Source organism: Rhynchophorus ferrugineus, unplaced genomic scaffold (genome assembly GCF_030347505.1).
Source record: "Rhynchophorus ferrugineus isolate W39M unplaced genomic scaffold, kcgeb_rfMv2 rfM1, whole genome shotgun sequence".
NCBI lineage: Eukaryota > Metazoa > Arthropoda > Insecta > Coleoptera > Curculionidae > Rhynchophorus > Rhynchophorus ferrugineus.
In genome coordinates this window covers 13,273,898-13,287,554 of record NW_027472580.1, presented here as the reverse complement: position 1 = coordinate 13,287,554, position 13,657 = coordinate 13,273,898, and the positions used below count along the sequence as shown (strand labels likewise).

General features: G+C 30.5%; 5 non-coding genes across 5 annotated transcripts; 3 read left to right on the top strand and 2 right to left on the bottom strand.

The window, feature by feature from the left end:
• Positions 1 to 241: 241 nt before the first annotated feature.
• On the bottom strand, positions 242 to 313 carry TRNAQ-UUG (transfer RNA glutamine (anticodon UUG)). Its single transcript has one exon. It is a non-coding gene; the product is annotated as a tRNA-Gln (tRNA).
• Positions 314 to 466: 153 nt separating this feature from the next.
• Positions 467 to 538, top strand: TRNAQ-UUG (transfer RNA glutamine (anticodon UUG)). Its single transcript has one exon. It is a non-coding gene; the product is annotated as a tRNA-Gln (tRNA).
• Positions 539 to 2,409: 1,871 nt separating this feature from the next.
• TRNAQ-UUG (transfer RNA glutamine (anticodon UUG)) lies at positions 2,410 to 2,481 on the top strand. The gene has a single exon. It is a non-coding gene; the product is annotated as a tRNA-Gln (tRNA).
• Positions 2,482 to 7,948: 5,467 nt separating this feature from the next.
• TRNAQ-UUG (transfer RNA glutamine (anticodon UUG)) lies at positions 7,949 to 8,020 on the bottom strand. The gene has a single exon. It is a non-coding gene; the product is annotated as a tRNA-Gln (tRNA).
• A 3,674-nt stretch (positions 8,021 to 11,694) lies between these two features.
• On the top strand, positions 11,695 to 11,766 carry TRNAQ-UUG (transfer RNA glutamine (anticodon UUG)). Its single transcript has one exon. It is a non-coding gene; the product is annotated as a tRNA-Gln (tRNA).
• Positions 11,767 to 13,657: the final 1,891 nt, after the last annotated feature.

The window sequence follows — 13,657 nt, the reverse complement described above, 5'->3', positions numbered from 1 at the left end:
TTGAATTTTTTGTATTATATAGTTATTATATTCATATATTTTATCAATTTTATAGTAATTACTGATTGTTTAAAAGCTTTGATAAAAAATAAACAAATGATTAATTATCTAGTTACTTTTTAACTTACGTTCGGGTAGACTACGAATATATAAATAAAAGAAAAATTGTCTTATGATATGTACAAAACGTTTCAAATCCAATTATGTTTAATAAAGAATATGATTACAAAAAAATAATTATAGGTTCCACCGAGATTTGAACTCGGATCGCTGGATTCAAAGTCCAGAGTGCTAACCATTACACCATGGAACCAGTCATTCTAGTGAAAAGCAATTAAATCAGGGTAGTGCCGCTGGACTGTAGAAATAATAAAAAATATAGTAATATTTAATATAGCTCTAATTACTGCTAGTAATTTAGATTAGCCTGTTTTGTCTGTTATTTTATTTCATTACAGGTACCACTGGTTCCATAGTGTAATGGTTAGCACTGTGGACTTTGAATCCAGCGATCTGAGTTCAAATCTCGGTGGGACCTTAAAACTATTTTTTAATAATTCAAAAAGCATGTGAGTTATCTCGTTAATACCCTGTTAGTAAGATTATTTATTATATATTATATTCATATAATTGACTGTTTATATGATACGGATGATATTAATTTATTTTTCGTCCCAGCATCGTTACAATTGTGGTCCAAGAAGATTAATAACCATTTAATTATTTGAAGTACCTTCTAAACATACACCATCAAATGAATATGTTGATTTCTCAAAAAATTTAGACAAAACCGTTGTTAGACATTCTTTCTTCTGCTTATTGTGCGCAAGAACAAATAATCTTCATTTCCATTATATTACTCATCGTTAGTTATTTTTTCTCATCTTTTTGATTCCATAGGAAAAATATTTCGTATTTAAAAGCTATGTACGATTACAGATAATTTTTTGTATATTCTTATAATGTGAAATACTGCTCAGGCAGATCATGGGTCATCGATCAAAATAAGTAATAACCACCGGCATTAATTTATGACGGGCGCCATATCATTTTCCAATGAAACTTTTGCAAATATATTTTCTTGGATTTTATAACATCTCGATTCTCATATTACATTATGTGTGCTATATTTGACATCCAGTATTACGTATCTAACTAACTGCGCTATATCTTCAAACCCATAATGAATGTGCTTCAAAGTCTAGCAGTAAACATTCTGAAAGAATATCAGTTTATCCTAGGGCAATGAAGTGAGTAGGCTAAAACGTCTACTGTCATCCGACCTAATTAAAAAACACCTAGAATTGTTTTTAGAAAAACATAGAATAATAATTAAATTAAGTTCTGGTTTGTACGTTTGTACAGGAGATTACTTACTGAGACGATCTTAATATAGTTCTTAAATTGTATATCTAAGATTTCAAATCCAAACTTAATCAATGTTTGATGGTGCGTTCTACATGCGTCTAAAATATGGCGTACTTTTTACATAGCGCTTACTAATTTAAGGGATTTTTGTTCCTTCAATCTTCCAGCAAGTCTGTTGTAGTAGTTGCACAAGTGTTAGTAGTTGTCGATATAATATTTTATCGTTGGGTGATTTACATGGTTATTAATCATAGTAATTTCCTCAATCATCCATTGAATATTTATTTAAAATTATAAATATTTATTTTTCGATTTATTTTTTACATAAATTAACTAAGACTGTTAATTAGGCGGTTTTAATAAACTAAAATTCATTCAAGTTTATTGGTGATGGAACTAAAATATACCTGTCTGCATCAATATTAACATTATCACCATCATGGTAAAGAAAAAAGACTGAAAGTGAGTTGTTTTTTGCCACTAATAGTAATATTAATTTGCCACAGTAGTAATAGACAAATAGCAATTTCTTGGACCATTAACGAAAAAACGCCCGAAGTTAATTTATCTCAAAGTCTCATTTTTTTGACTATAGACACGTAATCTAATACTTTTATGCTAAATTCTAGGTTCCATAGTGTATTGGTCACCACTCTGGACTCCAAATCCAACGACCCGAGTTCAAATCTCGGTGCAACTTTTAATATGATTTTCTTTTGATGACGAAATTATTCTTAATGGTTTAAATATAAAACTAAATACTAAAACAAATTGTATTTGAAAGAACATTCAACTTCATAATTTGTTACCATTTTATTATCTTTATATTAACGTTTTTAAAGCATCATTATACAGTTTAATTATTCATTTATATATCTAAAAAAAGATTCAACACCTACACTCGATAAAAAGCTAATACTTTGTTAGTAATCATTGATAATTACCAAGATATGTAATTATTAGTTATAAATATTATCACATTTTCTACTACTCCTACAGTCGACTGGCATTAAGATTTAACTGCTTTTCACCAGAATTACAGGTTCCATGGTGTAATGGTTAGCACTCTGGACTTTGAATCCAGCGATCCGAGTTCAAATCTCGGTGGGACCTTAACATTATTTCTTGATTATTAGGAAAACATGTGAGTTACATCGTTAAACATGTTAGTAAGTTTATTTTACGCTCTAGTATTAACATTATAATATCCAATATATTAATTTGGATTTCATCCCCGCATCATTATAATTATTTTTCATAAAGATCAATACACATATCACTCTGTTCGAAACCCATTCTAGACGTATATCATCAAATGCATATGCAGATTTCTAAGTAAATTGCCTCTGGAAGCAGCTTTTTCTTGTCCTGCTTTGAAGAAGAAAAATTGGTCTTCACTTCCAATATATTCTTTATCGCTAGTCATTCTTTCCATCTTTTTGTTAACAGGCTATGTAGGAACATAGATAATTTTTGGTATAATTATATGGTGTGAAATATTGCTTAAACACGCCATGGGCCATCGACCAAAATATAGAATAATCATAAGCACCAATTTATGGCGGAGGCCATATAATTTTCCAGTGGAACTTTTCTATGTATATATTTTCTTGGATTTAAAAAAAGCTCGATTCGTATATTATAACGCGCGTGCCATAGTCGATGTCCATTATGTATTACATCCCTAAGTATCTGCGTTATATCCTCAAACCCATAACGAGTGTACTCCAAAGTAGTAGTGTAGTAGTAATTATTTTAAAAGTATTTGTTTGTATCAGTGCATCCTATGTGTGTGAAGTGCGTAGGCTAAAATATTTACTACCATTCGACTTGATTAATAGACAGAGAATAGATCTTTTTAGAAGTCTTTTTTTATTCGAAAACTCACTAAAAAGTAAACAATAATCAAACTCAAATGTTTAAAAAAATAAAAGGTTTTAAAATAAAATTTGTGCATACTAGTCGTTGTAATAACTAAATAAAAATAAACAAAAAACGTATTTAACCTATTCACTTCACGTATTTTATATTCTACTATAATACCTACCTAAATATATTTATCTATTTACAATATTATTTTAACTACTACGAACAGATCAGTTTGAAGCAGGTGCCGAGCCTAAATAATAGAAAAATAATAATATTATTTTATTACATATACACAAAATTATATTACGAACAAAATAAATCTAATTTGTTGCGGTGAATCCAACGATCCAGGTTCAAGTTTCTGTGGGACCTTATTATTTTTAATTATTTTCTGATAAGTAGAAAAGCGTGTGAGTTATATCGTTGAGACATGTTGTTTTCACTATAATAGAGTCTTCAATTATTTCTATATAGTTGACTGTTTATACGATACGGAAAATATTAATTTGGGTTCACCTCAGCATCATTACATTTATTTTCAATAAGACCAATAAACATTTAATGGTATTTGAAGGACCTGCTAAACATATACCATCAACGCATATATTGGTTTATTAAAAAATACCGCCGGTATACGCTCTTGCTTGTCTCGTGCGGAATAACTGATACAAAAAATTCATTTTCATCAATCCTGTACTTGCGCACCGTGTGTCTATGCTGCCTGCAAAATATTTTTATGTAATAACAATTCTTTGTAGAGCGATTAAATTCAGATTTTCGGTTTTGAGCCTTATACAAACTTATGCTCTTCTCTTTTCAACACAATCTTTTCACTTGGGCTTGACATCCACTGTTATGCTGAAGTATTTTGCCGTGTTCGTATACCGAAATACTAACTACTTCGAAATAAAAAGAATTATCTTTGGCAAGTATATTCTCTGCGCTTGTTTGAATTTTGTGCGATTAAGGTAGTATCATCAGTAAATGATTGATTTACGTTCACAAAGATTCCTTGCAAATTTGGTATAGTGCTTGCTATCCTGTTGTATAATTGTAATATTCCTAGCCATATCTTATTCAGAACCGATGATTAGAAAATAATGTGAGATTTGGCTCATTTGGCTTGAAAGAACTTGAGTTTGTTTGCCAACTTCTGCTCGATGTCCTCATGCCATACTTTATCAAAGGCTTGACCACGTCTAGTAATAAACCTGAACAACATTTCCCTATGTGGTTCATAATAATTTCCTCAATCATCCACTTTTATTTGTTTTAGTCCGCATTAAATTATTTTTCTAAATATTAATTCATTTTTTAATAGATATTAACTGTAACAGTGAATGTTCAGTTAATTATGTGGTTTTAATACTTTAAAGTTCATTCAGAAGGTTTATTACTGATCGCTGCCTGTATCCCCGTTTAATCTCGTCACCGGCATAGTAAAAAAAAATAAAAACGAGTTGTTTTTTGTCACTAAACAGTAGCAACAGAAAAATAGCAGTTTCATGGGCCTTTAACCAAAGAAGGCCCAAAGTTAGACTCGTTTTATTGACGGCCATATACAGAAAACTATTTCCCTTTTCACCTTTTATAACAACCAAATCACGACGATGTTGGTTCTAATTTGTGGCCTCCAACCGTTACCTGATCACAGTAAAAACCGACTTTTTTCATTGTGATGTTTATGGGGGGTGAAAGTCGACAGACCGCATTTCACCAATGCTAAATATGAAACTGTTTAAAGAACCGTTAGTTTTTATAACTAAATCATTTTATGACGATATTTACACAAATCTTGGTAATCTTTCCTCGTAGAAATATTAAGTAAATATTGGTCAAATTACTCAATGCTTACCACCGAATATTAGAATGAAGGAACCGTTAATCTTTTCATGTCATAAGTTAAATATTATTTTAACTTCGGTATGCTGTTAGTATCATTTTAAATAACTTTTAAATTTGTTTAGTGATTTCTTGATTATAATCGTTTTATTATAAGTTTTTTTGACAGAAATCTTAGAGTCTGTTAAAGGCTATAGAAAAGGGTAACATAATAATTAATTGTATCAATTCATTGTGATTATTCACAAGTTATTATATATTTAAACTGTGATGAGTTTACCTGTCTTAGAAATTGGTAGCATTGCATCATATCATATTCAAAAATTTCATTCAAGTGAACAACTAAACTGTTAATTTCCAATATATCTAACATTTGATCACAATTCCATAATAAGTCAATTTCTTCTTCAATGTGCCTTATCAAGTTCATCCAAACTGAAGGAGTTATAAAATATTCCTGTTTCTAGCATGAAGCGAAATATATCTGCAATGAATTGTTCATAAATGTTATGACTAATAAAACCTAATCAATTGTTATTCCAACGTTGACCTTTTTCCGTCACCTTTTGTTGCCATAACCACATTTTTATTATCATCTTGCCAATGGGTGGCCATTGGATATATTGGTCCCATTCTGAAATATCCATGTCTCATCTGAATACATAAATAGAAATAATAAGTTCTTCCTTCATATTATTATATGCTTTTAAAAATTATATTTTTTTAAAAGCAATATCTGGAAGTGTCATTAGACCTCCTCGATAATTTTCAGACTAACAGTTTCCTTTAAAATAATTGTACTAAATTATGTTTGTATTGAAAAACTACTAATTGTTTTTATACATTTCAAATATTTAATCTTTGATAGAGTTAATATCAAGCTTATCTTGATTTGTATGAGAACCTGTTTTTTTCGGTAAATTGAAGATTATATTTCTCATTTTTTGATGATACTGCGATTGTAGCTGTCGGAGACAATAGTGAAGAAGCCTCACGAAAATTACAACAGGCAAGTGACAATATAAATAATTTGAAACAAGCTAGGAAAATAAGAATTAATGAAAGTAAATCTGTACATGTGCAGTTCACCTATAAACAGACCGTACCACCACCAATAACAATAAATAACACTATCATTCCATATAACAAGAACTAAATATCTCGGAATGAATCTCGATGCAAAACTTCGCTGGAAGGATCATATAAAGACGAAAAGAACTGGAATTGAAATATAGGAAAATGTACTGGCTAATTGGAAGGAAATCACAATTATCAGTACATAATAAATTGCTATTATATAAGCAAATATTGAAACCTAAATGGACATACGGAGTTCAATTATGGGGACGTTCTGCAAAGAATAACATAAATAAAATACAAATTTAAGTCCTGAGAGGTATTGTGGGTGCACCCAAATACTACAGGACTGATTACCTACATCGAGACCTTCAGATACCCACAGTTAGTCCAGAAATTAAGAGAATTGCAAGGGGGAATGAGGAAGGATTCCATTCTCATACAAATATTGAAATATTGATCTAATCTGATCTTATGTAGTGTTGTGTAGTGAGCCGTATATTTTAAAAATTTCAGCAGTGACATGTATAAACATTATTTCACCAGAGACTGAGTCAGGGCCGATGGGTCCTCCTAGTTATATACCTAGATTTAAGTTAGCATAAAGACAAATTGTAGGTTAGACGGAAATAATAATAAAAAAATGTTCAAAGTAACTGATTAGAGACCAAATCTATTATCTCTGGTTTCGGAGTTTTCAATGTCACAACATTTTCAACATCGCGGGTTTATAACCCCTTATCTCTGTTGTTTTGAAAAATGTTGCATACTTTTATCAACCGAACGACTTTCACAGGCTAAATGGCAGCTAATATGGTGGTTAAATGTGCGAACTTATTATTGTGTCCCTTTTTAAACAGACTAAAATCACAAGGAATATATTGTCTGATTCCAAAGCGAATTTAGAATTTGCTGTGGGCAATACATTAAACATCTTGATGATCTACGTACAAAGCTATTTCGTATAGAATATATCTATTAAATTTGATGATATGATCCTTCATAGGGTTTTCAATTTACTATTATTGAATTATTCAGTGTATATAGGCACCATTCACATAGGGCCCAAAATTCCCGACGATTATTACTTTAGTTATTTGATATCAAAGAACCTACGGCAGTAAAAAAAAGTAGCAAAAATATAATTCAGCAAAATTTGTTTGTTAAATTATGGATGTTCGAAAAAAACATACATGTTTTGACATTTTTATACAAAAATCGCTATATCTTAAGGGGTTAAGCTTTGAAAATATAAAAAAACAACTAAGTTTTGTCATTTATTCGTTTTTTAAATTTTTTGACTAGATTAATCCCTTGAAGTTAAAATATGATCAGAATACATGCAATGACTTAATACTTATACAGCCACAGTTTTTTTTTATTGTTTGAAGGACATTTTTTTTATTCCTCAATGATGATTTCGTTTGATTTGACGTTTCACATTCGCTTCAGTCAGCTATATGCCTCTGAAAGCATCCAATGTATCGCGCATACAGATTTCTTGGCTCAACATTGAAATAGGAAAAGAACAAATACATGATGAGGATACTAAGCCGTCCTACGTAAATCAGCCGTAAATGTCCATTCTTAGTAAAAGATTATATGAGGAATTTTTAACATAACTTGCAACTTGATGGCAAATTGTTTCAAACGAGAGATACTTGTTTATGTACATAATAGTTATAAATATATATTATATATGACTATAAATATTCAATCACACAAATTATCAATTTTTACCGAAATGCTTTTAGCGAAACAATTTTAGGTGACTACACAAAAATAAAAAATTAGGTTCCACCGAGATTTGAACTCGGATCGCTGGATTCAAAGTCCAGAGTGCTAACCATTACACCATGGAACCTCTGACTTCAGAAGTCTATAATAGCTTCTCCAAATTAACACCTAACTACCCTAGAGTTCTATATACAGATTAAGAATAAAAGTTGATTAAAATGTAACCCTTTCTATATTTGCTTAATAATTAAAGAACTTAACAAATATATTAAAAAAATTATTTATATTTATTTCTTTTATGTAACATCTAAACATATATAAACTAATTACGTTTAAATCGTATAACTAATTTCAAAAAAGTGTTTATAGTTTTATTTCCCACGGCAATCTTTATGGTGAAGTATATCTGTGCCTAGAACTATAGAATGACTACAAGTGTACATGTCAATTATGGACTGCGGCAAGAAAACATAAACCTAGTTATCAAACAGAATTTTTATGATAGATTAAATTGGAAATATCATGTTAAAAAATTAATGAACAAATCAGACTTATAACTAAACAATTGTATTGTATAGTTAGTTGGAAGATATTTCCAATTTGACCTAAGATTTTGATTTATCAGGCAATAGTAAAGCTTATTTGTATTAATGGAATGCAAATATGCATTATGTAATGGCTATGGGATGCGCTAAGTTATCAAGTCGATTAATTATTCAACGTCAAAATAAAGTTCTTTGACTAATTACGTATGTTACTCGCTACCTAATCAACTTCACCATCACCATCACATAGTTATCCAAGTTGTCCAAGAATTCGTGGTAAAATATGAAAGAAGGTTTACTAAATCACAGAAACTCGTCCAGCTTGTGAATTAAACCAAGTATAAAGGAACATTTAATAAAAACCTTTTTGTCGCTTTTGACATGACATATGTTTTATTTAAATAAGGTAATTTTAATATCCTCCAGCCTTTTCATTTTCCTTTTTGGGCAGCTAACTGAAAATCTGTTGAGAAAAACTGCTTGAGAAAATAATTCTTAGGGAAACTTATGTCAAATATGCTCTGACTTAGTATCAATTAAAGGATTACCATCTTTGATAGTGACGTCAACAACCAGTGTATTGGAACCATTCCTTTATCAATCCAAGTATCCTAAGATTGTAAATTATTATATATTCTATACTTTTGTAGATACTAGCGAAAAAGCAAACAGAAACCTCATTAAAAGTAAGTAAATGAGTTCGTACTAAATTTATATCCAACTAAACTATATATAATATTACTCATTAACAAAGAACGCTAAATAGCTTGGGATGAATATTGATACAAGTCTCTGTTGCTATGAGTATAACGAAAGATAGAATGAATCCAGATTATCTAGATAGTACAGAGAGATTGTTATATGAAATTATCTTAGGTTACGGTATATATAGTAAATTCAAAATAGCAATGACATGGGAAATGTCGCAATGTTACCGCAGCTACTCTGAGTTTTAGTACATTTTGGCTCTCACATATTACAAAATTTTAATATAAATAAAATAATTGAACAAATATTCTATTAAATATAATTTATTTTAAAATTATAATACATAAAATACATATATTATCGAAGAACTTAAAACTACAATTAACTAAACAGCCACAATAATTTATAGGTTATTATTTACAGCTCATAAAGCTTTTACAGTCTATAATACAATTCCCTACAACTAAAGTATATTAAATGTATATTGACCTTTAGTAGTTTCCTCTTTCATCACCCTGTCTTGGTAATCATCAGCATTGAATCATAAACCAACATTCATAAGGTTTTATTCAATCACTGTCACTTTCAGAAATACTTATCAAGTGAATAACTAAGCTGTTTATTTCCAATCTATCAAAAACTTGTTCAAGATTATACCATTGTCAATTTCTTCTTCAATGTGTCTGGTCAAGCTCACACAAACCGAAGGTGCTCTTTTTCCAATGCCTCTTTCCATAAATCCAGACAGTTCTGGTTTGAATATCCTCCTCAACCTGAATATCTATTGTAATAATTCTTTGCAATATTATTCTGTATCAAATCAATTGGATTAAAAATGCAGTGATAGGGAAGAAAATGTAATACTCTGTGGCCATAACATTCATTAATCTGATCTACTATATATCTTTTCTCAGGCTTATTTCTAAAAATGTAAATTACATAAAATGTAATTAAATACTTCATTTATATTTACGTAATAATAATTTGAAATAGTTCATTTTTTAGCATGATTTACTCCACACTTATTTTATGTACTTTAAGCCATTAATTATTTACAGCCTTTGTTGATGAACTTGTCAGGATTTTCTAATTATCCAACAATGTATGAACGGATATTCTACATCTCTCAAATAGCTGTATATATTTTGCATCTTTGTGGATAGTTTCCAAACTAACAATTTTCTCTGAAATAATTGTATTACATTATGTTTCGATTGAAAAAACTACTTACTGTTTTATACATTTCGTATATTTGATCTCTGAAACGCCAAGATTGATCTTGATTCGTCACCTATTTCGCATAAACACGGGTTCTTTCCTGCGAATTTAAGGTTATATTGTTTTTATTTTTTGAAATATTTTAGTAACCGTATCCGTACTAATATAAAGTGCAGCTGCAAGGCGTTAAAAATATTTTCAATAAAAACCGCGGCGATTTCAAATTTATTAAAACAAAGCGTTAAAACAAGGTTTACCAGTTTCTAACCCGTAATTATAATATTTTGAAGAATTTTCAGAAGTTTGGCAAACGGACAACTTTTGTAGGCTCATTCCGTTATATGTTCGAACATCTCTAACAGCATTCTATCTCTTTTTAAATAGAATAAAATGGCAAAGATTTGTCTGATTGTAAAACGAATTTAGAACTTTAGACAGACATATATTGACACTCGTGTCACTACTATTTTGAATTGACTATATAATAATTTCTTGTTGTATAAATGTCAAAATCTCTAAGGAACTTCAAAATCATTTTATAGCTATGTAAAAGGTAATATAAAGATATAATATAAAGGTATATAAGATCAAAAAAGTAACATGGAATGACCTACGTACTATGAGAATAATTACTTTAAGTGTCATTGGAAAAATTTAGTGATTCTTAAACAAACCATATTTTTATTTCTTGTCTCGTCAACAGTTTTTGCTGTATTACAACTGTAAAAATCATAGCGGAGTACTAATTAATACGTTAATACATATTTTTAAGGGTTAAATTAATTTTAAGAAATCATTAAAAGCTAGTTTAAAGGCTAATTAATAGGCAACCATAATATAACTAACACAACTTATATCATATTTATATCAAATTATTATTATATTGAAAATGTAATACCTAAGATTGATTACTTACTATAAGTCTTGTAATAGTATTTTACTGTACATTTTACCAACAAAGCTTTATTTGATCTAAAGCTCTATAACATGGACATCATCAAAAACCATCTACGAAGGTATATTATTATTCGATTACACAGTCTGGTTATTCGCATAGCATTTAACTCTTGTTAATTCTGAATTGTTTATTATTATAACTCAAATAACAGGAAATATTCTTTCTAACCAAAATTATATTATTCAACAACAACTAAATGAATTAAGCCGATACAACGAAATAAAAACTAATCTTACTGTTATTAGAAATGTGAATGCATTTCATAACAACATAAATTACATATTAATTAATCATCTTTTAAGTTATTGTAGCATGACGATAAACAGACATATATCTTAGAGCGAATCCTATGTTATCACAATTTAAAACAGCGGTTCCATGGTGTAATGGTTAGCACTCTGGACTTTGAATCCAGCGATCCGAGTTCAAATCTCGGTGGAACCTTGTATCTTTTTTTTAATTTCTAATGTTCTTAACATATTTATGATATATGAATGGTATGATTTGCTAAATACATATTATATATACATTATTAAAAAAAATGCTCGGTATGAATGAATTTTGATTATTATTTTCGATTAATTACACATGATGTTTCGTACTTAAAAAACATAGTTTTTCTGAAATTCTGGCTATTTATAAGGTTTCAATTAGATATTTACAGACACACACACAGTTATGATACAGTTTGTTAATCAATTTAAAGCTTTCTGATAAACTATATTTTTTGTTTTGTTTTGTGGTATCTGAGTAAACAAAGATGACGGTTTTCCGACGCGCGAATACGCGACTTGTAATTATCCATGTGCGACACTGGGAAACTCCAAGTTGATTCCGCAAAGTTCCAACGACTGGCCTTGAGATTTTTATGGTCATCGCAAAGGCCAGACGTACTGGAAATTATAAAGGTTTAAAATCGAATGGTAAATCCGTGTAAATCATTGGTATACGCGGGATCAAAACATCCTCTCCTGTGTATTTTCCCTTTATGATTGTTGACTCAATGACGTTATTCATCATCTTTTTCACAGCCAGTTTTATTCTATTGCACAGTCGAGGTTGGTTAATGTTACGCAGCATGATGACAACTGATCCTACTTATAAGTGCAAATTGTGAGGTGGTAATCCAGGCAATTTCGGTGAATTTAAAAACTCGTGGGATAGTTGACTGCGTCGTCCTGGTTTATAACGATGTCGACTGGTTTGAAGGAAACCAACTATCCCGGAAGAAAATTCTGAATGGTTGATTGAGATCCTCGACATTTTTATTTTTCGGCGCCAATATTGCTCGTTCACCCAGCCAATTATGGTTATTGAACTGTTGCGCTATGTCTGGGAAAAAATGCTGAATAAGCTCCTCTTTTGAGTTTGTGATGTCACAGAAATTTGTGGGTAATGTGATGAATCCGATCGGGGTGTCCACTGCGTCTTTATTATTTCCAATGTCTAACAACTGCTTCGCAAACGCATTTGCAGTTTCATGTTGTTACAAAAATACTCGCATGTTAGTTGTTAATTGGAGTGTCTTTACGTACCGTCACAAATTTGATGATTTTAGGCATGTGTTTAGTTCATCAGCAGCAGTTGATCCGGGAACAATTGGAAGAGTCTGACGAAAATCACCAACAGAATCATGACCCCACCAAAAATATTTTACTTATCAGGAAGATCTTTCAACGTTCTGTCTAGTGCCTCCAGTGACCTCTTATGGTCCATTATGTATTCATCCCAAACAATCAATTTGCTTTCCCGTAGGATATTGATCATTGTGCTATTTTTGGCTATGTTGCAAATTGGTGTTTCGTTGACTTGCATGTTTAATGGCAATTTCAAGGCAGAATGTGCAGTTCGCCCACCTTGTAGTAGAGTCGCAGCTATTCCAGACGAAGCCAACGCTAGAGCGACACCTTTTCGCTATCTCTTGCTCGACAAAAGTAATGAAATTAAGAACGTTTTTCCGGTTCCTACGGGAGCATCAAGCGCCCCCAGTAAGTGATAAATTTGTCCTTGTATCTGCAATTTTAAAAGATTTGTCCAATAATTATTTCTGATATATATTTTAATACAAACTTGAATATTATAAAAAAATGTTTGTAATACTTCATTGTACATCAGTAAGTAACAAAGATATGAAGTTACACAGTAAATAAGATAAAATGTTATGATATATCTTGAAAGTGGGCGTGAAATTATCCTGTATAATATGTGTAACGCCAAATGATGTCATCTGGAAACAGCTGTTATATTTCTGAATGTTGGCCAAGAAGTGCTTAGAATCATTTCTAATCCCAGAAACTAAAGAGCGTAAAGGATATGGTGGTGGGACCAATTGTGG